This window comes from Bombyx mori, chromosome 10 (assembly GCF_030269925.1).
Source record: "Bombyx mori chromosome 10, ASM3026992v2".
Taxonomy (NCBI): domain Eukaryota; kingdom Metazoa; phylum Arthropoda; class Insecta; order Lepidoptera; family Bombycidae; genus Bombyx; species Bombyx mori.
In genome coordinates this window covers 14,012,581-14,037,761 of record NC_085116.1, presented here as the reverse complement: position 1 = coordinate 14,037,761, position 25,181 = coordinate 14,012,581, and the positions used below count along the sequence as shown (strand labels likewise).

At 39.6% G+C, this 25,181-nt stretch overlaps 1 protein-coding gene and 1 long non-coding RNA gene across 14 annotated transcripts in view; both read left to right on the top strand.

Annotated features, from left to right (window-relative positions):
* LOC101741553 (rho GTPase-activating protein 21) overlaps positions 1–25,181 on the top strand; it is a 453,498-nt gene that overhangs the window by 233,193 nt on the left and 195,124 nt on the right. The gene's annotated exons all lie outside the window — the stretch shown is intronic.
* The window catches only part of LOC134199554 (uncharacterized), a 32,726-nt gene continuing 15,932 nt past the window's right edge, over positions 8,388–25,181 (top strand). Inside the window, exon 1 of the long non-coding RNA XR_009974099.1 lies at positions 8,388–8,424. This is a non-coding gene — a long non-coding RNA (uncharacterized LOC134199554). The remainder of the gene's footprint in view (positions 8,425–25,181) is intronic.

The window sequence follows — 25,181 nt, the reverse complement described above, 5'->3', positions numbered from 1 at the left end:
GAGTGACCGGTATAAGATAGGGCTTCATGAAGTGCGTTACGTGCGTGATTAATGTTGATGTAACGCCAATATTTGTGTTTGTGTGAATTGTTTGTTTTATCCGCCGTTTGCAAATTGAGTTGTGCAATCATAACATTGGTAGAACTATCGATTCTGTAAGTGTTTTGTTAGTTGTTTAGTTTTGGTCAAGTTCAACTTTCCGATGGCTATTACACTAGCCAAATTTTGGTCTTTGACTTTCTTCTAAATGAGTCGTCTATTATCAAAGGTGGCAATCTGTGCATTTGGACAAAAAAATTTTATTGATATGTCAATTCAGATTGATTTGAATATAATCGTCTCCTTCAAAGAATACGGTTCAAAACCTGCATTAAATAAAGGTTAATAGTTAACCTGTTATTTATCTAAGATATCGTTCCGAAGAGTTTTGTGACTGCCAATGGAATACAAAGTCAATAATTCGTTTTTCTGATTTACCAATCATTGTCCAAAAGTCAGATTGCCGGCTTTGATAATAGTCGACTCAAATACACTACTTAAATATTAATTTCCATGGAACAGCAGAAGTATATGCAGTCTTTAGAAAGTGACATAATACTCGTAATGATGATCGTTAAAAGACCAAAATCGCTATAACCAATACACACGGTGAAGATGGGTTTATTTGCGCAAAAATTATTTGTGATTTAAAGCATACTTAAAAATCTGGAAAATACACTTCTTCATAATTAATTCTTATTAATCTTGAACTGGTATGCTAATGACAATTTACGGTAACTATTACACTATCGGCACGCTATGATGGCTGTTTTGACATATTACAATAGGTATGTGAAATGTCAATTTATTCTAGAAAAAAATATAATGAAATCTATAAGTATAGAGCAGTGATGCGAGTTTGCCGGAGGTAATAGTGTGTGGCCAGCGATCGTATTAATTTTTTTTTAATTTTGAATTTTGAAAAACGAATTCCGAGTTGTGTAAATAAGTACACCCATAATATTTATAATCTTATAAAAATAAAAAATAAATGTTAGGGTCCCCCTAATATAAATAGTTTAGAAATCAATGTAATAAATACATTTTGTATTCTACATACATAATATACATTCAATAAATTTTAGGACTAACTGCACGTCACTATTGACAATAAAGAACAGCAATTTGCTCCTTCAAATGTTGTTACTATTAATACGAAACTTCATGAGTGGACATACGTCAAAACGGCCATCATAGCGTGCCGGTAGAATATAAAAAATGCCAACATCTAGATTGTATACTAAAATTAAAGCTAAAGAGGAGACATAACAGTCTGATGTTATGTATTAGTGTTTTTATTTATTATTGTTACTATTATTGTTATTGTGTACTGTATCAATAAGTAAATTGATTAGATTGTACTTTTCTACCCACCTATGTAAAGCTCACCCTCTTAAGAACGGGCAGCTGGTAGATAACTCAATTGTTGAGTTAGGCTCGCCATTTTATAACTTTTCGCAATTATTATACTGTATTAACTGTGTGTACAAAAAAGAATAAAAAAAAGCATCTATATATTAATACGTGAAGCAAAAACTTTGTATCCCTTTTTACGAAAATTGCGCGAACGGAGGAGTATGAAATTTTCAACACTTATAGAGAATATAGAGAAAAAGTGTACAATGCTAATATTTTTTTTAATAATGCATAAAAGATACATTAAATCAATAAATAAAACATTACACACACTACATACCATGTATTTGACGCACACACGCATGCATATTATTTATTGTCAAACTTTTGTTCTTGACGTCTGTGGTCAAATTGAGAATAGATTAAATATTGTTTTTCTTTATAAATATTTTTTTATAGTGTAGCCTTGGCGAAATTTGTGATTATAAAAGTATAAAATACAATCATAATAGTGTACAAACTTACAATTCCAATTAATTATAGTCGAATTTCGACTACTGCGGGACCTCTAGTAATAAAAAAATCACATCGAAAAAAAACGAAAAAAAAAAACCGTCGGTGCGCACTTCCGACAAGTGGTCGTGATCCGAACCGGTTAACAGTGAGTGTTTCCGATCCCTGTACCGAGTGATTGCTAATGACTCAGATTGTTTCGTTACGGTCCGCTTCGACAACGGAACTCGAATATTTGTTTCGGTATTTTACACTTATCGTTTCAGGAACGCGGCGCGTTTCCGTCAGTTTGTGTACGTACATTTTCAGTTTTCGAAGAGAAGGCTGATAAAAATTGACTGGAAACGGTAAGGTCTGATTGTGGTTCTTATATTTAAAAGCATAGTAGGTCTTGGTTCGTCTGTTATTTCACGACCGGGTGCTTCAGTTCTTCTTCGTCGCTTTCTTCATTACTGAGCGTCCCTGAATCTTGACCGTGGCCTGTCTCGTGAGCTGTTTCCATCTCGCCCGGTCCTCAGCTTCTCGAATGGCGGTTGCGACTGGCGACCCAGTTAGAGCCGTTATTTGATCACACCAACGGCTAGGTAATCGGCCGCGGGGGTCTCTTTCCTTCTACTTTGTCCGTCACAATCACTTTGTCCAAGTTATCTGACTGTCAGCGGGCTTCGGTGCTTCAGTAATATGTCTAAATTTTTTTTACACAAGACATCTTGTCTTTTTGACTATAACGATTTCAAATCGCAATAGTATAGATGGCTGGAGTTTAAATACCTACTCTTCTTCTTTGTTTTTTTTTTTTTTTTTTTTTTTTTATTGCCCTTGTAGGCAGACGAGCATACGGCCCACCTGATGGTAAGTGGTTACCGTCGCCCATGGACTTCAGCAATGCCAGGGGCAGAGCCAAGCCGCTGCCTACCGCTTAATACTCTCCACAAGCCTCGTTTGAAGAAGGACATGTCATAGCGCTCAGGAAACACCGTGGAGGGGAGCTCATTCCATAGCCGGATGGTACGTGGCAAAAAAGATCTCTGGAAACGCACTGTGGATGACCGCAGAGGCTCCAGGTAGTATGGATGAACTCTACTCCGGTGGCGGGCGGTGCGATGGTAAAAACGAGATGCCGGTATCATCTCGAACAATTCCTCAGAGCACTCCCCATGGAACATACGGTACAAAATACAGAGGGAACCGAAGTCCCTCCGCAGACCCAGAGGCTCCAAACGATCCGTGAGAATGGGATTATCGACAATCCGAACGGCCCTCCTCTGTATGGAGTCAAATGGAAGAAGCTGGTATTTGGGAGCCCCGGCCCAGAGATGGGAGCAGTACTCCACGCGAGGCCGGACTTGTGCTTTATAAAGCAAAAGCCTTTGTCCAGGCGTGAAGTACCGCTTCGCTCTGTTGAGGACTCCCAGCATTTTGGACGCCAACTTGGCTTTGCCTTCCAAATGACTCCGAAACTGGACATCGCTCGAAATGTCGACCCCAAGTATCCCAATACTCTTGGAAGGTTGCAGGGATACTCCTTGGAATTGCGGCGCCATGACAAAGGGGTCCTTCTTCGCAGTGAACGCGCAAACTTGTGTCTTTATCGGGTTGAATTGAACCAAGTTCAATTCACCCCATTCGGAGACTCGCCCCAGAGAGTTCTCCACTTCAGACACAAGTTTTGATCGTCTCTCTTGCACCGCGCTCCGAGAGAGCCTCTGATGGCCGATATATCGCGCATCCCCCGTGCTGTCATCCGCATAGCAATGCATGCCATCAATAGACAGCATGTCATTGATATACAGGATGAAAAGCGTGGGGGAGAGCACCGAACCTTGTGGAACGCCAGCGTTAATGGTCATGGTATCAGAACAGTCACCGTCTACAACGACCGTGATGCTCCGCCCATCCAAAAAGCTAGCGATCCACTTGCAGAGACCCTCAGGGATTCCGTAAGATGGTAGCTTCGATAGAAGTGCCCTATGCCAGACCCTGTCGAAGGCCTTCGCGATATCAAGGCTCACAGCAAGAGCCTCGCCCTTGCTCTCCAAGGCTTCAGCCCACCTGTGAGTAAGGTATACAAGAAGATCGCCAGCTGAGCGACCGTGACGGAAACCGTACTGTCGGTCACTGATCAGCTGGCGATCCTCAAGATACTTCAGGAGTTGTGTATTTATTATTCGCTCCATCACCTTGGAAAGCAAGGAAGTTATCGCGATAGGCCTATAGCTCGACGGGTCCGACCGGTCACCCTTCTTGGGGATAGGGTGGACGTGGGCGGTCTTCCATGAAGACGGAACCCTGTTAGCGCAATAAGAGAGGCGATACAAACGCGTTAGCGCAGGTGTCAGCTCAGGGGCGCACGTTTTCAGAACCACTGCGGGGATGCCGTCTGGCCCACTCGACTTATGGACGTCCAGGAGTCGGAGCTCCCGCCTAACTGCACACTGTGTGAAGCAGATATCCGGCAGGGAGCTATCACACTGGGGGATGTTCGGTGGAGTGGCACCCCCGTCGTCCACAGTCGAGTTCGAGGCGAAGAGTTTGACCAGAAGGTCAGCCTTCTCTTTCGCGCTGTGGGCCAGAGTGTCATCGGACTTGCGCAGTGGTGGGAGACTAGACCTGCAAAAGTTTCCTTCTGCAGCTTTGGCGAGCGACCAAAAAGCACGGCTCCCGGAGGGATAGCTCTTTAATCGCTCGCCAACTCTAGCAACGTGCTCCGACTTCGCCTTGGCAATTATCTTCTTGTAGGACCTGGAAGCGGCGTTATATTTCCGCCTTTCCCCTGACATGTTAGGATCCCGACGTCTCCTGGCATTATCCCATGCCACGTATGCGGACCGCTTGAGGTGTGCAGCATCCCTACTGGCATTGTTATACCAGGGTCTGCTGCGACCCCCAACGGGCACTTCAGAGGAGGGAATAAACAATTCCATCCCCCGGAGCACCACGTCTTTAAGACGGTCCGCACAGACGTCAGGATCAGCAGAGGAAAAGCAGAACCGCCCCCATGGGTAGGATGCGTAAAATTCACGCAATCCATCCCAATCTGCTGACATATACCGCCAAACTCTACGATACCCGGTCGTCCTTCGACGACCGGGACGAGAGAGTGGTACGGCAGCACGAATGAGGCAGTGATCAGACGATCCTAGCGGAGCGTCGACCACCACACTGTATCCGGCCGGATCTGTGGTCAGCAGAAGGTCCAACAAAGAAGGCTCGTGCCCCTCGATATCTGGGACACGGGTGGGCTGTGTCACCAGCTGGGAGAAGCCGTAGGCCAAGGCGAAATCGTAGGCAGTCCGACCCGGGAGGTCAGTGGTTCTGGACCCCAACCACTCTTGGTGGTGAGCGTTAAAGTCTCCAAGAACCACCACCTCCGCAGATGGGTACTGCTCAAGCACGCGGTTAGTCCCCTCTTGCACATGCTCAAACAGAGCTGAACCTGCATCACTGCTGTGGGACCTGTACAGGCACGCGTAGATTCGGATACAGCCCCCGTGATCCACGCGCAGCCACAATAGGGACAGGTCCCGTTGTTCGAGGCCCCGAAGACGGCGACAACAGACATCCGCCCGGACGAATACGCACACCCCGGCTTTACGTAGGAAGTTGTGCTCCAATACGTAGCCGGGGTATTCAAGGTATGAGGTATCGTCCGGAGCAGATATCTGCGTCTCCGTTAAAAAAAGCAGGGCAGGCTGCGCCGTCTCAAGGTGGTGGTGTACGGCGTCAAGGTTGCTATGTAGGCCCCTGACATTGCTGAAATCCACATTAAATGTGGAATGGGGAACCGCCTGTAAAACCCTTTTCTTTTTTTTCGACTTCATAAATTTTATTTCTGGAGAGTAGGATTAGGAGAGGTAGGATGTTGGAGGTGAGATCGAGGCAACACCTGAATGAAGCGCGGAACATAGTACGTGCTCGACCACGGGTTGCGTGAGAGACTGACGCAGGGCATGGAAGGGCCCCCAGTCCACCCTGCGTACGATCGCCGGGATCCACTCCGGTCTCCGACTCCGGCACGACGACCGCACGACAGGATTTTACACCGGTTGGCGGGACAGCTTCCCGGGGCGGAGTTTAGTAGAGACACCCGGGTTCAGGTCCCCTACTGACCGGCGGGCGGCAGCGGATACCGTTTCACTAGGTCTCCCTATACCCCCGCCAAACAATCACGCCCCGCGAGCTCGCACGCACGTCTGCTCCGCATGATCCAGGCGTCACCAAGACTCACCCCCAGCAAGGAAGGGGAAAGGGAAGGAATAGAACTGGCTCTCCAACCCACACGCCGGAACACAGCTAGGCTATTTGGCGGCGGACTCTAGTTGGAGGGTGGTCGCCAGCCAGTCGGACAAGTCCTACCACCGATTATGTATTCGGCTCCCGTTTTGCACCACCCAGGGGTCACTTGTAGGGAATCGCGGGTTAAACCTACGGAAGCGGGAAGCACCAACCCCCGAAACCTTGTTCCACCAGGTGGGGTCGGCACAGTGAATTTTTCTATTCCATTCTCCTCTATCTGCCGTCATCTCAACCTCTTTCCTTCATATCGTCATTCACAATTTCACACACACCATCCACGTCTTCTTCGGTCGCCCTCTTCCCTTTACCTTGCACTACCATTTCCATACATCTCCTAGTCACATGCATATCCTCTCTATCACATGTCCATACCACGCTAACCGTCCGCTCTTTAATTTATCGCGCACTGGGGCTATTTTCACACTTCCTACTGATATACTCGCTGGAGCTTAAATACTCTTGTGATTAATACACTTATTTGTCTAATATAGGATATTGCGACCATTCTCGAAAGTAAATATAGTTAAAGTGCTGATGGTGTCTAAAAATAACAAAAATCGCGATGGAATGATTTTATTGGTATTGTACGCAATGTAAAACAAAAACTAAGAATTAGTTGACGCGCAAGATTCAAGTTTCGAAGGTAGCGCGCGAAGCGTCCTAAGCTCTTCGCATTACATTGAAGGCTCACGAAATTCATACTTACCAACACTAACTGCTGGCAGGACCTCTTGTGAGTTTGCACGGGTAGGCACCACCCTGCCTATTTCTGCCGTGAAGCAGTAATGCGTTTCGGTTTGAAAATTGGGGCAGCCGTTGTGACTATACTGAGACCTTAGAACTAATATCTCAAGGTGGGTGGCGCATTTATGTTGTAGATGTCTATGGACTCCAGTGACCACTTAACACCAGATGGGCTGTGAGCTCGTCCACCCATCTAAGCAATAAAAAAATAAATAAATAAAAACACACAGAAGTAGTACTTAGACTTAGCTAATGAGTTTCCCAAATTTTTATATATGTATTTTATCTACATTATACATGCTATTTAATGGATTCTTACCACTGGCTAGTTTAAGACTATAAAAGGTGATAGCACTAGTCGTGGTAGGAAACCTATAAATAATAGGTATTTTATTTCCAATTTCCTTACACCACCGAATTATATTTACTTTATGTATTTCTCCAAAACTGATAATTGAAATTATCATTATGTTTTCTAAATCCTCAGATATGTTTATCTGTATCCATAGTTCCGTTATACATTTGACAACATTGTTCGGAATATACTTGCTCAACAAAATTTTGCTTTTCATTGAGTGAGTATTAGAATTCTAAGATTCTAAGATCAATGTTCAATTCAAAGCAAAACTTGCAAATGCCAAAACGATTTTTCTGGATCATCATTAGTTTTCGTACGTCAAAGAGAAATGAATAATGCGCACGTACATCTGACTATAATAAAACGTGTTTGTTGATTGTATGTCCGATTGACATGTTACGTCAATACATATCATACACATAGCTTTAATGTTTCGCGTTATTCGCAATGTATTCCAGTTTTATGCAAACAAACCGTTCGTATAAAACACGTGGATGATTTAGTGCGATTCTATCATTGTAAATCACGTGCTTGTTAGATGTAAAAACAATGGGATTTTCAGGGCCGTATTCTACTCGTAAGTTCATTTTGTTGCTGATGAATATAAGATCTCGCCATCTACATGGTGTTGGAGGGCTGAAACACAACTCGAGTTCCGCCCTCCCTTTGACATATTAGACCGAAATATCAATTAAATCCGTGATTTCTTGTCTAAATCAGTATATTTTTTATTGTTTATATTGGTGAACGAACTCACGATCCAGGTGGTGTTAACGGGAGCCCATAGTCATCAATAACGTAGATTCCGCCACCCATCTTCCGTCTAAGTATCAGTTTCTTCCAATATAACGGGTGCCCCACCCTTCAAACCGAAACGCATTACTGCTTCACAGCAGAAATAGGCAAGGCACATACCCGTGAAAGCTTGTGAGCGAGCTCCCAAGACTCCCTATCACCAGTAAGATGTCCCACCCCCAATAAATATAAAATAGCCCAAACAAGATTAAAAACGAACATGAATTATTAGTATTGTTATTACTTAAGAAAATACTAATCCTTTTTTTCTTTTTTCTAGGTATGAAAAGAATCACTCACATCTGCATCCAAATCCAAAATCAGTAAGTTACTAATTAACAAGTTAAAGACACTTAATTATTTACAAAAACGTTTTTTTTTTAACTTCTTAAAGCCTCTTTACATTATGTGTAAGATGCTAAAATCTATCTGACTTTACTAATATTACGAATAAATTCAATACAAAAGGAACATATTTTGGAGATTGACGGCAGAGATTACGTTAGTCTTCCATGGTCTTGAATTCTATTGCTAAGGCTGTAATGACTGTAATGCCTAAGTTTGCCGTCGTTCATTTTTAATGTACGTTTTACTCACTTTGGTCATTTAGAAATATATTTAATCTCAGTATCTTCGGATAATCCGGCGCCTTAGTAAGAGGATCGAAGAGAGAAATCTACATAATCGACATAATACTGGTGGTAGGACCACTTGTGAGTCCGCGCGCAGGTACCGCCACCCCACCTATTTCTGCCGTGAATCAGTAATGCGTTTCGGTTTGAAGGGCGGGGCAGCCGTTGTAATTATACTTGAAACCTTATAACTTATATCTCAAGGTGAGTGGCGCATTTACGTCGTAGATGTCTATGGGCTCCAGTAACCACTTAACACCAGGTGGACTGTGAGCTTGTCCACCCATATAAGCAATAAAAGTATATATATATAAAAAAAACTTCAGTGCGCCGCGTAGGCCACCGGTGACCTATACGACGGTCAACGTGTTAACAAATCAAATACGAGATTGAATGATTGATTGTCTTTCAATGAAGTATACTAGATTGTTTACAGTACAACGTCCTTCTTGCGCCGTATATATTCCTGAATGCTGAAGGTCGTGACCATCCTTCAGTATCGCATTCTCTCTGACTAATTTTCTCCATCTGTTTCTGCCACTGGCGGTGTGGAGTACGAGACAAATATTTAGTGTATCCCTTTGAAACTAAAAAAATGCAGCTCTCGCATTGGTTTTTATAAAGTGATTCACACAAACACTTTTGTTTTGTGAGAATTCCACCACTGTCTGTTGGGATGAGTCACAGTCTCACTAACTTATTATGTTACTAAATTTTGTATATTACAACAATACGTAACAAACACTATTGTAATGATGTTATTGTTTTTGTTTTATATAAATTAATAACTGGAAAAAAATGACGCACGGTCATCCGCTCCAAATTAGGATTCCCTGTGTTATGGGTACCGGAGACTGACATATACTGTACATACTTATATACGTTTAAGTATATACATATATAGTTCAATAGACTTCAGCTTAGCCCACTGAGTTTCTCGCCGGATCTTCTCAGTGGGTCGCGTTTCCGATCCGGTGGTAGATTCTGCGAAGAACGGCTCTTGCTAGGGTTCGTGCTAGCAACATCATCAGGTTCGAGTCCCGTGAGCTCACCTACTAGTCAAGGTTACGTTAATATGGTCTCTCTAGACCACCAGCTTAGGAAGGAAAAAAGAAAAAAACAAACAAACCTGTTCATCACACGAATATTTGCCAAATGTGGGAATCGAATCCTCGACCCTCGGCACAACAGGCCCACCGAGTTGGTTAATTTTTATTTACAGTTTCGTAAAAATGTTGCTCGAATTTCGAAAATCAAGATTGGGGTTGATGTCCCCACTAAAACCCTCTTGAAATCTGGATGGGTATCCGACATTATTTATATATCTAATTACCGTGGAATATCCAAGGGCATAACATAGATAGTGTACGTAATTAAATTACGAAACTTAATTATGTCTCTAAAGCGATTTCAATTGCAAAGTCTTCCATTTCGATAACGCATTAATACACCTTGTAGATATTGTATATTTACAGTTCACGTTTTATTTATTTATTACTTAGATGGGTGGACGAGCACACCGCCCACCTGGTGTTAAGTGGTTACTGGAGCCCATAGACCATAGTCTTAAGCATATACTATGTGTAAGGTTGACAAGAATAGCTCACAATAATTGACAAACAATTTAACCTTTTCGCCAATTATACTATAAGATTTGGCAATAAAAGCCAAGCAAAATCGCAAGACTCGTGTCGGCACTGAAAGGTTACAAATTATCTGCAACATTAAAGTTCGATGAACCCGTGAAGATTGAAGACCTAAGTCTGAATAGGCCTCATCAGTCAATGGCTGACGTTCAATAAGTATTCAACTTGCCTCCTTTCACTGTCACTTGTTATCATAAATCATGCTTGAATACAAATGTTGACATTATTATGTTTATCCTAATATCATCTTTATTTACGTAACGTACTTTCATTAACAATTTTGTTCGCAGTCGTCGTGGCCTAAAGGATATTTAAGACGTCCGGTGCATTCGTGTATGAGCGATGCACCGGTGTTCGAATCCCAGGCGGGTACCAATTTTTCTAATGAAATACGTACTCGATAAAGTTCACGATTGACTTCCACGGTGAAGGAATAACATCGTGCAATAAAAATCAAACCCGCAAAATTATAATTTGCGTAATTACTGGTGGTAGGACCTCTTGTGAGTCCGCACGGGTAGGTACCACCGCCCCGCCTATTTCTGCCGTGAAGCAGTAATGCATTTCGGTTTGAAGGGTGGGGCAGCTGTTGTAACTATACTGAGACCTTAGAACTTATATCTCAAGGTGTGTGGCGCATTTACGTTGTAGATGTCTATGGGTTCCAGTAACCACTTAACAACAGGTGGGCTGTGAGCTCGTCCACACATCCAGGCAATAAAAAAAAACAATTCTCAGTATATGTATGTATTATATTTTGATCAATACAGCCGGCCATACTCTGTTTTTTCCATTCGTTCGCTCGCTTCGCACTTTCAACTACGATCCCGTGGTCTATTAGTAGCATCACGAAATACGTCGGAAATTAAATAATGGAAATAGCTCATTAGCGTTACTGAGATTGATTCGATTTTCAGTTTGTTTCGTTGTTAAGACCTTTTCGAGTTCAATGAACTTAATAATACAGTTGTGCAGGTTTTTTAACATTTAGATATTTCTATTGTTAATTAAATTAACTTAATGGTGGTAGGACCTCTTGAATCCGCACGGGTAGGTACCACCGCCCTGTCTATTTCTGCCGTGAAGCAGTAATGCGTTTCGGTTTGAAGGGGGGGCAGCCGTCGTAACGAGACCTTAGAACTCATATCTCAAGGTGGGTGGCGCATTTACGTTGTAGATGTCTATGGGCTCCAGTAAACACTTAACACCAGGTGGGCTGTAAGCTCGTCCACCCATCTAAGAAATAAGCAATAAATGAATAAAAATATTTATTTAACCATAGATGGAAAATCTAGTTGATGTGATTGCATTTGCCTGCGCAGTATCTGTACAGAAGTAATCAAATTGCTCACTTATAATAATATTTTCGAAATAAAATGAATCTTATAACGTTTTAGTTCACATTTAGTCCTCGCACGAACTACATAAAGACTTTTAGAAAACATTCATCTTGAACTACTGTGATCTAAGTACATATGTGTGAACTATGCATTCTGGTTTGAAAGCAATTTCGATTTCTACCTCATGTCTCAAGGTTCGTAGCGTTACTCACTGCGGTCTATGAGTTATGTGATCACCTAATATCGCGCGGAAGATAAAATTGCCAGCTCGTCCGACTTTAATCCAAACAGGGCGAAATAACTTAAAATGAAAACAAAATAAAATACATTAAAGGATTGTAATTTTTTTTCCTACCTATTCTAGTAAACTCGAGGGGCTATTCTAGATTCGCCGAGCTGGTAGGTGAGCTCGCGGGGCTCAAAGCTGACGACGTTGCTAAACACGAACCCTATCAAGAGCCGTGCTTCGCAGAATCTGCCACCGGATCGGAAACGCGACCCACTGAGAAGATCCGGCGAGAAACTCAGTGGGCTGTGTCTGTGGATTAATTTACTCGTCGATTGAAGACAATCCAGTGCGACATTATTGATTAAGCAGCTCGAAAATCATATATCAAACGTTTACGTAAGCCAAAAATGCAATTACTCCGTGAGTCATACACAATAATGTACTTAAACATGTACAAACAAAAAATTAACAAGCAATTAACTTCTCAAAACAGCGTTGTGCAACCCGTGTTACGTCTATCTATTACATTTGAGCATTATATGCCTAATACACTATGCCACGAAACATTATTGGTTGGGGAACAACATTCTGAGTATTCGATGCACTTGTCTCAGATTTTATTTTGGGAATAGGCTGGTAGACTGAATTGCCTAAACAACTGAAAAGTAATATTCCTTATTCATCTCATCAATATAGAGTTTAAACAAATTCATCTCCTCATAATTTACTTGTGCTACGGTGTTTTGTAGAGCCGTTAGTATTTTTTTTATAGACAGATAAGTTCTAGCCGCGATATAATCATGCCCACCAGCTTGAAGGTTAGAGTGGTCTTGTTTCCAAGTGCAAAAAGAATCATGTCGCTTGAAGCTAGGTCGGATCGAAAAATGGCAAATATCAAAAACGTAATCATATTTCGGATCTTCAAACATTTAATTCAGAGTTACATAGATATAATAAAAGACGAGCTGAACTCAGAAAGAGAAAACTTATCATGGCAACCTTAAATACACAGGCACATTTGAAATAAGACTAGTAAAAAAATGTATCATACAAAGGGTGCTATATTTTGTTTTTTCTTCGGCTACCTTTGAATACGAACGGTCTTTATTGTAAATAAAGATTCCTTGAAGTTGCGTATCTGCGTATAACACCGGTCACTCACATGCGCACGAATACGCAAACCCGCAAGTGTAGGACGACATTTGCGAATGATTATGCAAAGTTTTCGCTACATTCGTGGTTTTCCAAGCTGTGTCGGTTTTTTTAACAGACATCAAAGCGCGCGAACCGCGAACCTTCGCGTAGTCTCCCACACATTCGTTTGCCCAGTTGCGCCGACAATTGCGAAGGTAACGGACGTATCGCCATTTTCATAGTTCGTGACGTCTACTGTGTAGCGTATCTTCATCAAAAGAAATCCCATAAAAACAGCATGGCTGTTAATGATGTCTGGGAAAGAATTCAAAACTCTGTTTCTCTTCAATGTTCTATTGACGAATTAAAAAGGAGGAGAAATTCGCGAGACATTCGTAAACAAGTGTAGGAGGAAGCGTACAATGTACGAATATTTGCGCGTATGTCAGTGGCCGGCATAAAACTATAATAATGTTACACATAAGTACTTTCCTTACAACGGTTACTGCATAATTTGCCGCCTTTCGCGTTCGTTGCTTAACGTTGTGTGCGGAAAGTGTGAATCTATTAGAACGTGACACTTCCACTCGGTCACTGAGCGTACCACCAATAAACAGAGATATTAGCATAGTTAAATGGAAAAAAATATACTTCTCTTTAGCCTACTTATAATAATAATCAAATCTGCCCCTTCCATCACTACATGACGATCACGACCACTCTGTCAAGAGTGACACGATGGAGAAGAAGAAATAATATTACCGGCTTACAATAAATACTTATTATAATGATAAACATATTTCTTGAAATTAATGTAAATTATTTTGTTTTATTTTTTTCGTAATACTATAATTCGATTTTTTGTTTATTTTGTAGTTCTCTGGCATTACTGAAACAGCAATACGTATAAATGATTGTTCAAGATAATATTTAAATTCGGAGAAGTTTTTGGATATTAAATTATCTGTTAGCCGATCTATGATTAAAAATTGGATATTCGTTTGATGTCAATAAATGGATTGTCGACTCCAGAACGGAATAATTAAAAGTACTGATACGGTTTAAAATCTAATTTCTATCATTATTATTATTTCTGTAGTTTCGAATTATTAAAAGTTTTTGTGGTCAAGGTCGACTTTCGACATTCGAAAATTGTTCTTACTACCGTCTATTAAAAACCAAATTTAAACCGTAAATTTAATTCGAGTCGAGGAAATCGACAAAAATCCACACAGGTAATGTAATTATTAATGTAATACAATTAAAGACATGATTGGATGAAGGTGTTAAGTACCATTTTTAAGATTTTTTAGTTTTTACATTTAATGAAAGTGCTATGTGCCTATAAACCACATTAGACCTTAAAACTGCGGGTGTAAACGCTATTTTTAGAAATTGCATGTGATGATGGAGCTACGTACGAAGAAAACTACAAGTAACAAAAATTTGTTGCCCGTTTTCTCAAAGTTAACAAATTGTATTATATCCTATCCCCTTCATCCACTCATATCTTCATTTAATCAATGCGTTATGTGCCCCGACGTCGTTGTGTGTTTCTATTTGAGTTGACAATCGTCAATATTATGGTATTATTGAGACGATAAGTACTTAATATGTACCAAGAGAATCGTGAGCTTGTTGACCCATGTAGATGTTTTTTTTTTTTTAATTATTAAAACTAAATAAATAATTGTTTTTATTTATCTAAATAATGGCTCTTCCACTACAATAAAAAAAGAATCGAATTCACCTTAAACGATAAGATCAAAATTAAAATTCCTCGTTTCGCTTACATTCAATTAAACATGGCGTCATTTGAGCCGCGTCATATAATTCTTCCCTCCATTTCTTAGAAGCAAAACATTTTCCCGAAATGTCGCTCCGGGTAACTGACCCACCCGAATTAGCATTCGAAATCGGCAGTAAATTCTAACTTCCGCAGTGCACGGTTCAGCTCTGTTTGTCAAATAGTCTATGAGCACGCGTGTTTAAGAATGATTTATTTATATATTTCGTCCTGCTCGCGCTAGGCAATGTTGAATAGGTTAAACAGGAACGAAGGGAGTTTTTCTAAACTAACCCACAACTTATTAAACTTTCAATCGTGAACTAGATTAAGTTAGTTAAAGTGCAAACATATTCTATTAAAATGAAGAGACATCATTATTACTAAATTACATTTTGGACTATTTGTAAACAAACAGTATTAATGGACTTCTTCGAAGTAATGATTTGTTGTTAATACGAAGGTCAAAATGGCTCTTCGTTTGTAACCTTGAACCTTGAATGATTAATGTCTTATTTAAGTAGAGGACATATTTATTATACATATTAATTTTCTTTTATGAATCCTTTATACGGTTCGATAAAAGAAAAACGAATTAATTTAATTTTTTCTTTGAAAAATATTGCTAATTAATAGGGAAACGGATAAATACTTACTGGTAATCGACGATTCAATCTAATATAAAGATTTTCAAAATCATATGTTTTTATTTATTTAATTTAATTATAAGTTAGGTCTTCTGAATTGAAACAATAAAAGTATTCTAATAATTACTTTCAACTGTATACGGAATGCGGGCTTCAAGTGCTTTGTGACCTCTTGTGAGTCCGCACGGGTATGTACCACCACCCTGCCTATTTGGGTGATGCATTTACGTCGTAGATGTCTATGGGCTCCAGTAACCATTTATCACCAGGTGGTCTGTGAGCTCGTCCACCTATCAAAGCAATAAAAAAAAACCTAATATATCTGCGAACATCTAGCTAAGCTCCAATATTATAAGCCATAAAGTACTTATTTACTATAAAGCAAGCACACCGGTGCCTCTTAAATCAGCATTTGCCTGAATGTGCTAACTTAATTGAAACTAGGTTTGGTTTTTAGACTCCTTAGACTTAGAATATTAGTCAACCAGTTTAATATGTGATAAGGTAGATTTCTGAAATTGGTATCTACTTCAATCGTATATGTTTCAAGGTATTTTAAGTATCTTTTATATGTAAATTGCTTATTCTTATTTATGTGTAAAGAACCAACATTTTTAATTTTTTCCCTTTTTTTTATAATTATTATTACATTATAATATATTGTGTATTAATTGTATGTATATTTACGGATATATGTATGTATGTATGTGTACATATATATGCATATGTATTTCACTGGATTGGTACACCGCGCGTGGTTCGTTTCCAAATGATTCTTGTCGACCTGATGGTTGTCTGGAAGAGATCGCTCTTAGCGATAAGACCGCCAATTGTACTTTTTTGTGTTTAATGTATCGCACTGTTTATTTGTTTTTTGATGTACAATAAAGAATACCTGGCGACTGATCGCAGGTGTTAAAGTAGAAAAAAAAAAAAAAAGAAAAGAATACTCTCTCTCTCTCTCTCTCCTATAAATGGCTACAAGCTATGGCCCTAGCGATGAGCACGTGAACTTTAATGTACTTTCGGAATTACGTATCGCGTTCACTATTTTGAATTCAAAAAATTGTGTGTGTTATCGAATAGACAAAAACAGAGAACTCAATGTTCATTTGAAACAAAAGTGAATGACTACATTCATTGAACGTTATTAGCGTACATCATTAATACATGTGCGGACGCCACGTGTGTGCATGACGAAATCTAGTCATGTAGTTTTATTTGAGGCAACGCGAAACTTACTTTAAGCCTTTGAGATTAGGTCCTAAATATAATGCTCCGGGGAGGTACCTACTACAAAAAAATGTATTTTGGCCAATCATTGACTTGGAAAAATTAAGAAGACCTTCATGTTTAGTTGTTGTTCCTGTTTGATATCAAATTCTGGATAGAACTTCCTTCTTTAATGTTTTTTGGAACTGTTGGAGGGTTCAAGGGAATACTTTAATTTTAGCAAAACTTACTAATCACGGACAATAGATGACGTGCTTGGAAATTGGTACTTTGCGATACTAAATGTATTATTAACTAGCGACCCGCCCTCGCTTCGCTTCGGAAACTGTAATTTATTATTGATTTCTCCACTATTTAATGGATGTTAGTATACATATAAACCTTCCTCTTCAATCACTCTATCTATTAAAAAAAAAACGCATCAAAATCCGTTGCGTAGTTTTAAAGATTTAAGCATACATAGGGACAGATATAGGGACAGAGAAAGCGACTTTGTTTTATACTATGTAGTGATGTATCTGAAATTATCGCCGGATCTTTTAAGGGGATCGCGATTCCGATCCGGTAGTAGATGCATTCGAGAAAATCTGTGAGGTCTCCTTCGGAGGTGCTTAGGCAGCTATTAAGAAATCCCACCCGCCCTAGCTGAGCCCGCAATCGCCAACCTCACCTAGCGAAGCTGGAAAGGCCTTTGAGTATTTAAAAAAAGCCAGAGCAAAGCGTGGTCGAGGTTTCTTAATTCTTAAAATGATGTAAATATAATCAATAAAATGAATAAAAAAAGTAAATAATAGTTCCAAAAAACTAACAAAATAACAAAAAAATTTTAAACTATTATTTATTTTTCATTTCTTAGTTGAATTTCAATTTTTTCAAATTTTTTTAGTATTGAATTGTCATCGGTCCTTAATAAGTATACCAAATTTCTAGTTAATCCGACATTTTGAAGGGGTCAAAATCATATTCAAAGAATCCGTTACAAACATACATACCTACTTCTCAAGCTAATAAAAGCGTATTAATAGGTGACGAAAGTAAACTTCGATTAAAAAACGTCACTCTAAATTATCAGAAATGACAATTGAGAGTCTTGCGCGCAATTATTCATATACACGAGCTCACACGAGTGCATTTCTCAATTAATACATTAATTAAAAGGCCGATGATACGAGAACTGATGAACACTTTCAACGCTGCATTTGTGAGTCAAATGACTATGTTGGTATGTACTGATGGAAACACTTTCAGTTTTGCTTAAGTTAAATACTTTTCATCTAATGTTTTATGAGACTCTTTCGACCAAGTTTTTGTTTTCGCAACAATTCAGCCATTGTATCTGCGATTTTATGATCATCTCTCTGAGAAAAATTACGACGAACATAATCCTAGCGATGTTACGCAACAATAGGCAATTAAAAAAAATACAATGTATAACAATGACATTGATTGTAATCGCTGTAGTAAAATTCAAGGATTTCAAAATGTTTCTGAAATTTATTATTTAATTGTATTTAATTTTGTTATACGAATTACGAATACACTATCAGCGACGCACTCCACCGGGCTGCAGGGCGGGATCGATGGAGACAGTTGGTTGACGAAATCGGACGGAGTCACGATCCTCAGCAGTGAGGAACCGATCGAAGAGAGAGATACGAATTACTATTCGGATTATTTGCAACACTTCACCACATTTGAGGTCGCACGCAGTGTGCCTTTTTTTTTTTTCGGTTAGAGGGCCGAACCTCCTACGAGGTCCCCGCGCAAAAGGGGTGCTACCGCGGTCAACACTACAACCAGACGGCGCGGCTCACCCCAAGGACGCCCAGCCGATGGAGCCTTCGAGGCGAATCGAAGGCTCTGAAACGTCGGCCGTCTCGGTACGGCAGCCCGTCGGTGCGCCCAGACGGTGCCGCTGGTGTCCCGGAATACCCCGCTGGACCAGAACCAGCCTGCCGGGTCGGGACGCGATACACCGTCGACCGGTCGCTCTATTTACTCCACGGCAGCGCGCTAGAGTGCTGGTAGCGCGCCGCGCGGCCTCACCCCCTCAGGTCGACACGCAGTGTGCCTATCTTGATACTCAATAACTTTTTTCCTACTGAATCTCTGCTAACCTAAAGGAGAATTTTCTGCTACGCGTGGCTTTTAGGTGAACTCGAATTACGAATGGCTTAACCTGGGAGGACTTGCTCACACCAGCAGTACCAAAAGCAATGCTTCGCTAAATCTACCACTGGATCGGAATCACGCGAAATACCAGTAACGAAAGGTGTAACCCACATTCTGGGTCCTTGCGAATCATACTCTCCTTTATGTTACTCCTATCAAGTTTTCAAAATGTACTTATCGCTCCCCAATCTGAACTAATTCAGCTATTAATCGGCTAAAACTAAATATCTAAAACCACTGACCAAAGTTGTCATATAAACATTTAGAAAATTCTATTTCGGAAATAGACTGTGGCATTCTAAATTCTTAAGATGTTTGAGCAAACATTTACTCTCATGTGCGTAATAGTTCAATCTTCAACTAAACGTATAATATACCTACTCAAAAATAAGTCTAAGTAATAAATGCCCGTTATTTTTTATGCCACAGCAATGCTTTCTTTTTCATATCAATCACACTTAACGATCTCTTAAGATTCTATTTCGAGCATTTCTTAATATAGACCGAGAATGCATCATGTTAAAAATAAACCGATTCAATTAACATCTCGCGACAACTTAGACATTTGAATGGTATAATAGCCTTATAAAAAGTACCATTGCCTTTAAATAACTCGACCCCTGTTTATAATTGTAATAAAAAAGACAAAGAAATAAGCATATAGGGTTTTGCAAGATGCAAGATACGCTTTGCTGGTCTGTACAAGTTATTTTTGCTCGCTGAAACATACATACTTGACGATATTATGTTTGTGTTTTAATCTTTTTCTTCTTGCTTATTATTATACTTGTTACATGGGCTCGGCGCAGCATTTCGTCTATTTCCATTCAGATCTATCATACTTCATATCTGCTCTCACTCCCTTCTCTCGCATTTTCTCTTTCTTTCTTCTTTCTTCACACTCTTTGCCCACCCTAGTCTTTTTGGACGCCCCCTTCTCACATTACCGTCTATTCCTAACCAGAATTCCTTTGGCTATATGATCATCTTCTCTTCACATAATAATACAATGTTTATTTACTTTATTACCGGCGCTATTTTCAGACCTCATATACTCATTTCTGTTTGTATTTTAATGTTCATAATGATCTTCCTATCGTTTTATGTACGCTGTTGCCGTCGTACCGTTTTTATGTGGATGTACAAACCTTCTATTTATGCAACAACACACAGGACGCCTCAAAGATATATTAATATTCGAAGCAGCTTGAAGTTTACTGAAAAGTTCGGTTGGTGGAACGGTCTCGAAATTTAACACGTACAGATTTCATCAGATCCCACCACTGATATCTTCTATTGATTCACTAACCTTCTACTGAAGTTTTCAGCGTAGGAAAATTACTGCCCTGTGAAAATCAATTACACTTAATCAATATACAATATACGTTTATGAGAAGTATCCATTAAATAATTTAAATAATCAAGATGGTCCATAACATTGATTAAATAAAATACATCGGAGCTGCCGACTTACATTGAGTTTTTTTTTTTAAATATCACACCCTATTCTGGAGCTACCTACTGATAAAAACGGAGTTTATATATTTTGCACGTTCCCATAGTAATTATACTGGTACCTGGAAGAACCAAGACCAATCTGTTAAATTTTTGTGAACAGAAATTTTGCATCTTGATATCTTTTTCTAAATTAATGTTTTTGATTTGTCCTTCAAGTTTGATTTCATCATTAGCCTAATACTGGAAAAAGTTTTCCAAACGTTCACCACTTAAGTTTTAATTGATAACTTTTTAGATAATTTCATTATAAACTTTTATTTTTCATTTAACACGGTTCGTGATTATATCTACTAACTACTTAGTTATACTGCTCAACAAGAATTGTCCCAAGAGAAACTGGTCTAAGCTACAGGTTTAACATTCAATTTCCTTATACGTGAAGGACATTAATTTCAAAGTTATCGGGCCGGTCGTCCTGCCGCTGCAGGACTTAGATTTGATGAGTTCCTTGCATTCAAATGAAAAGATTTGAATCGCTTGAAAACTACATCATGGGAATCGCGATATATGTATTCATCTATTTGATTTCGCAATATTTGTTTTTATTTATTTGCGCTTGACTTTTTATTGCAACAAATGAATTAATTTACATTATTTTTGTGCGTACTTACAGTGTGAGTGAATCTAAATATTGCAAATTTAAATTAAATTTAAAGTGATTTTTTAGTATTACATAAGATTATTTCTGTTTCTTTCTTTGTTTCACACCAACTGTCGACAAAAAATAATTCGTTGTTTCTTGAGCCGAGCTCATTGATGACGGCAATACTGAAATTCAAGGATGCCAATTTACAAATGAGGATGCCAGTATTTTTTATTGCCCTTGTAGGCAGACGAGCACACAGCCCACCTGATGGTGAGTGGTAACCAAGGGCAGAGCCAAGCCGCTGCCTACCGTTAAATACTCTCCAAAAGCCTCGTGTAGTCTTGGCGAAATCTGTTATTATAGAAGTATAGATAGTCTATTGTCAAAGACCATAATAATGTTTATAATTATAGTTTCAATTAATTATAGTCGAGTTTCGACTACTGCGGGACCACTAGTATATATAAAATACACAAATATTGAAATCTACATTATTCTCATGTTTTGTACCAGCTTTAGCAATTAGAATTGATCGCTGTAGCTTGACGTTCTGGCATTATTAACGTCCAAGGGCAACTGCTATGACCGTATGCCTAATCTGTCTTGGTAAAGATCAAACTAATTCGTATATTACGAAGAGGCTAGACAGTAAATTCTACTGCATCAACAATCTTCATCTTTTTTTTTCTGACCTATTCTAGTAACCTCGAGGGGTTATTCTAGATTCACCGAACTAGTAGATAAGCTCGCGGGGCTCAAACTGGGAGTGTTGCTAGCACTGGCCCTAGCACAAGCAGTGCTTCGCAGAATCTACCACCGGATCGGAAACGCGACCCACTGAGAAGATCCGGCGAGAAATTCAGTGGGCTAAATCTTCATCAGCCCACGAACGTCCACTGTTAGACATGGGTTTCACCGAAGATGGTCGGTCCAGCGAGTTCCCGTGGCCTTAGCAGATGGTGGCTCCACCTTCCCACCTTTTCCGGTGCATAATCTCCGCTCGAGAATTTTTCAGCCTCTTTTTTTTATTTTCCTACCTATGCTGCCTTGAGAGGCTATTTCAGCTTCGCCTTGACGTGGGTTTCAGCCTCAGCGTCCGTCTGATCTTCAAGCAATGTACACTGCCAATTCAACCTGACAATCCTTCGGGCTATGTCAGTTACCTTGGTCCTTCTGCGAATCTCCTCACTCCCGATACGAACTCGCAAGGAAACTGCATAAATTCACCTCTATAAACATTAAGATGTCACTAGAGTTTACTACGTAGAAATCACAATTGCGTTTTGTAAGAACTGCCTTCGAAACTCTGCGCAGGCTATCTAGGTAATTTTGCGTGTAACTACGAGTATATCTCGAATTCATATCTGCCAATGTGTTCAGTTGAAAGTTATTGACGTGCAGACTCACACAGCATGTGCGTAGTCACGTCCTAATTGTCGAGGTAACTTTTAATGGTTATTGTTCGCTTCACAAAACAAAATGTGATATTCTTTATTGCTACGTATAAAACTCTTTGACGCTCAACAGAATATGTGTCTTCAGCTAAGTAGTAAAAACAAATTTGAATTAATTATCGTATATAAAATACTCAAAAGACGCCTTGTCTGCATAGCTACTCTAAATAAACCATTTTAGATACAAATTACAACAAATTTTCTAGATTGTCGCAGTGCTATTATAATGGCCGGTCCGTAAATGGCTACCCATCACAAACCGGTGTGAGTCGCGTTACCGACGACGCCCGTGAACCAAAAGGATTTTTTTTTTATTGCCCTTCTAGGCAGACGAGCATACGGCCCGGAGGCCGGAGATGGTGAGTGGTTACCGTCGCCCATGGACTTCAGCAATGCCAGGGGCAGAGCCAAGCCGTTGCCTACCGTTTAATACTCTCCACAAGCCTCGTTTGAAGAAGGACATTTCATGGATGTACCAACTTATCTTCTCCCACTAGTTTAGATCGGTAAAATATGCTGATTTATGATATAGGGAAAGCATTTAAGGCTGGCAGATGTCCATTGACAGTAAATACTTTTTGTTGGATGATTGCCATGCTTAGAGAAAAAGAAATAAATTTTCCTCCAACCCCTGTCTTCGTTCGGTACTGAAAATAACACTGTAACATCCTTAAGTGTAACTTAGCATCTTCTATCACTGGTGGTAGGACCTCTTGGGAGTTCACACGGGGGAAGTTACCACCACCCCGCCTATTTCCGCCGTGAAGCAGTAATGCGTTTCGGTTCGAAGGGTGGGGTAGCCGTTGTAACTATACTGAGACCTTAGAAAAGTGGGTGGCGCATTTACGTTGTAGATGTCAATGGGCTCCAGTAACCACTTAACACCGGGTGGGCTGTGAGCTCGTTCATCCATCTAAGCAATAAAAAATAAAAATAAAGTACATCCTTCGAGTTACAAAAATAGGCAACATCACAAAAAGCGTGTTTCTATTCTTTAACGCGTTTAACTGAATCTAATTTATAATCAATGTGTGTTTTCCTGTCGCATTTATCGTAAAGAACAATGTGGAACCTCAAGTTATTATAGATTATGGACGGTACGTTCATTTGATATACATTAATCGAAACTTAATAACATAAGGTCTCACAGCGGGCTGCTTTTGTATAATTAATATCATAATTACGGTGAAAGTTGGTATTGTGCTTGGGTAATTTCATCGGAGTTGTGATTGAAAGTGGTTCGTTGAACTAATATGGGATTCACATGGAACCAGGATAGGCAGATCGATTCACGATCCACCGAGATGTTGAGCGATTAATGGAGTCCATGGGCACCGCAAAGTGTATGACGGCTTCCTTTTTTATTATAGGATAGATAGGTGGAAGGGCTCACGGGCCGCCTGGTGTCAAGTGGTAACCAGAGCCCATAGACAACTACAACGTAAATGGCGCCACTCACATTAAGATAAGAGCTCTAAGGTCTTAGTTTTTACAGTACAACGGCTGCTTCACCCTTCAAACGCATTACTGCTTCACGGCAGTAATAGGCAGGGTGGTGGTGGTACCTACCCGTGCAGACTCACAAGACGTATTTCAAAAGTAGGATTATGGTATCCACCAGTAGGAATCACAAGCCGAAGCCCACAGAAACTATAACATTAATTCCGAAGCTATTATAATTTTGAGGTATCGCTTCCATTTTTTTTTTTTTTTTAATAGGAAATACAGCCTCAGGCATTAAGTCCGCCATTGTACTTCTGTGCATTAAGTTAAATAAATAAATAATAAATAAAATACAAAAATTCACAACGCGTTAAAACATTATTTACTTGAGTTTTAACAATTCACAATCACATGAAAACCATCTCAATCGCTTTGGTGTTAACGACCCAAATTGCACGTATTAAGTTTTAAATTGTGATTAAATTAATTGCACTAAATCACTTCCATTAGAATCACCTGTCAAGTCCGGCCGAGGTATCTGACAGCGCGCCTTAATCACTCGTTTAGCTATAAATATTTTAAGAATCTCGTAATTAAGTAATTGACGCGTTTTTTTTTTCTCTTGCGAATTCCCGAACTGTTTGCCATCGCAGAGGAACTTGAAATATTAGTTTGATATTTCGTAAAAATTCTAACTTACACATCAGTATTATTCTAATCAATCATTAATCAATATACATAAAAATGAAATGACGTTCGTTAGTCTCGCTAAAACTCGAGAACGGCTGGACCGATTTGACTAATTTTGGTCTTGAATTATTTGTGAAAGTCCAGAGAAGGTTTAAAAGGTAGATAAATATGAAAATGCTCGGAATGAAATAAAAATAACAATTTTGTTTTTCTTTTGATGTATCCCTCGTCGGACGAATTCCTTTTGTTTGTTTTAAGTTTATTTTATTTAAAAGTTTAGGTCTTTTAATTGTCGATTGAGGCACTACGAAGTCTGCCGGATCTGCTAGTACGAAATAAAAGAACCCTTCGCATTAGACAAAGGCGGGATGGTAATAACTGTCCCTGCACTATATATAAGTAAATAATACAAATCAATTTCACAGACGGGGAATATAATATGACACATTAGATTCAAGCGAAAATCTGACTTGCGTGTGTTTTATATTTCGTTCCGTAGTAAAACTTCAAACGGCTTTATAAACGAAGATGTAACGTATTTCTCGTCACACATCATAATAAAGGTGCGGC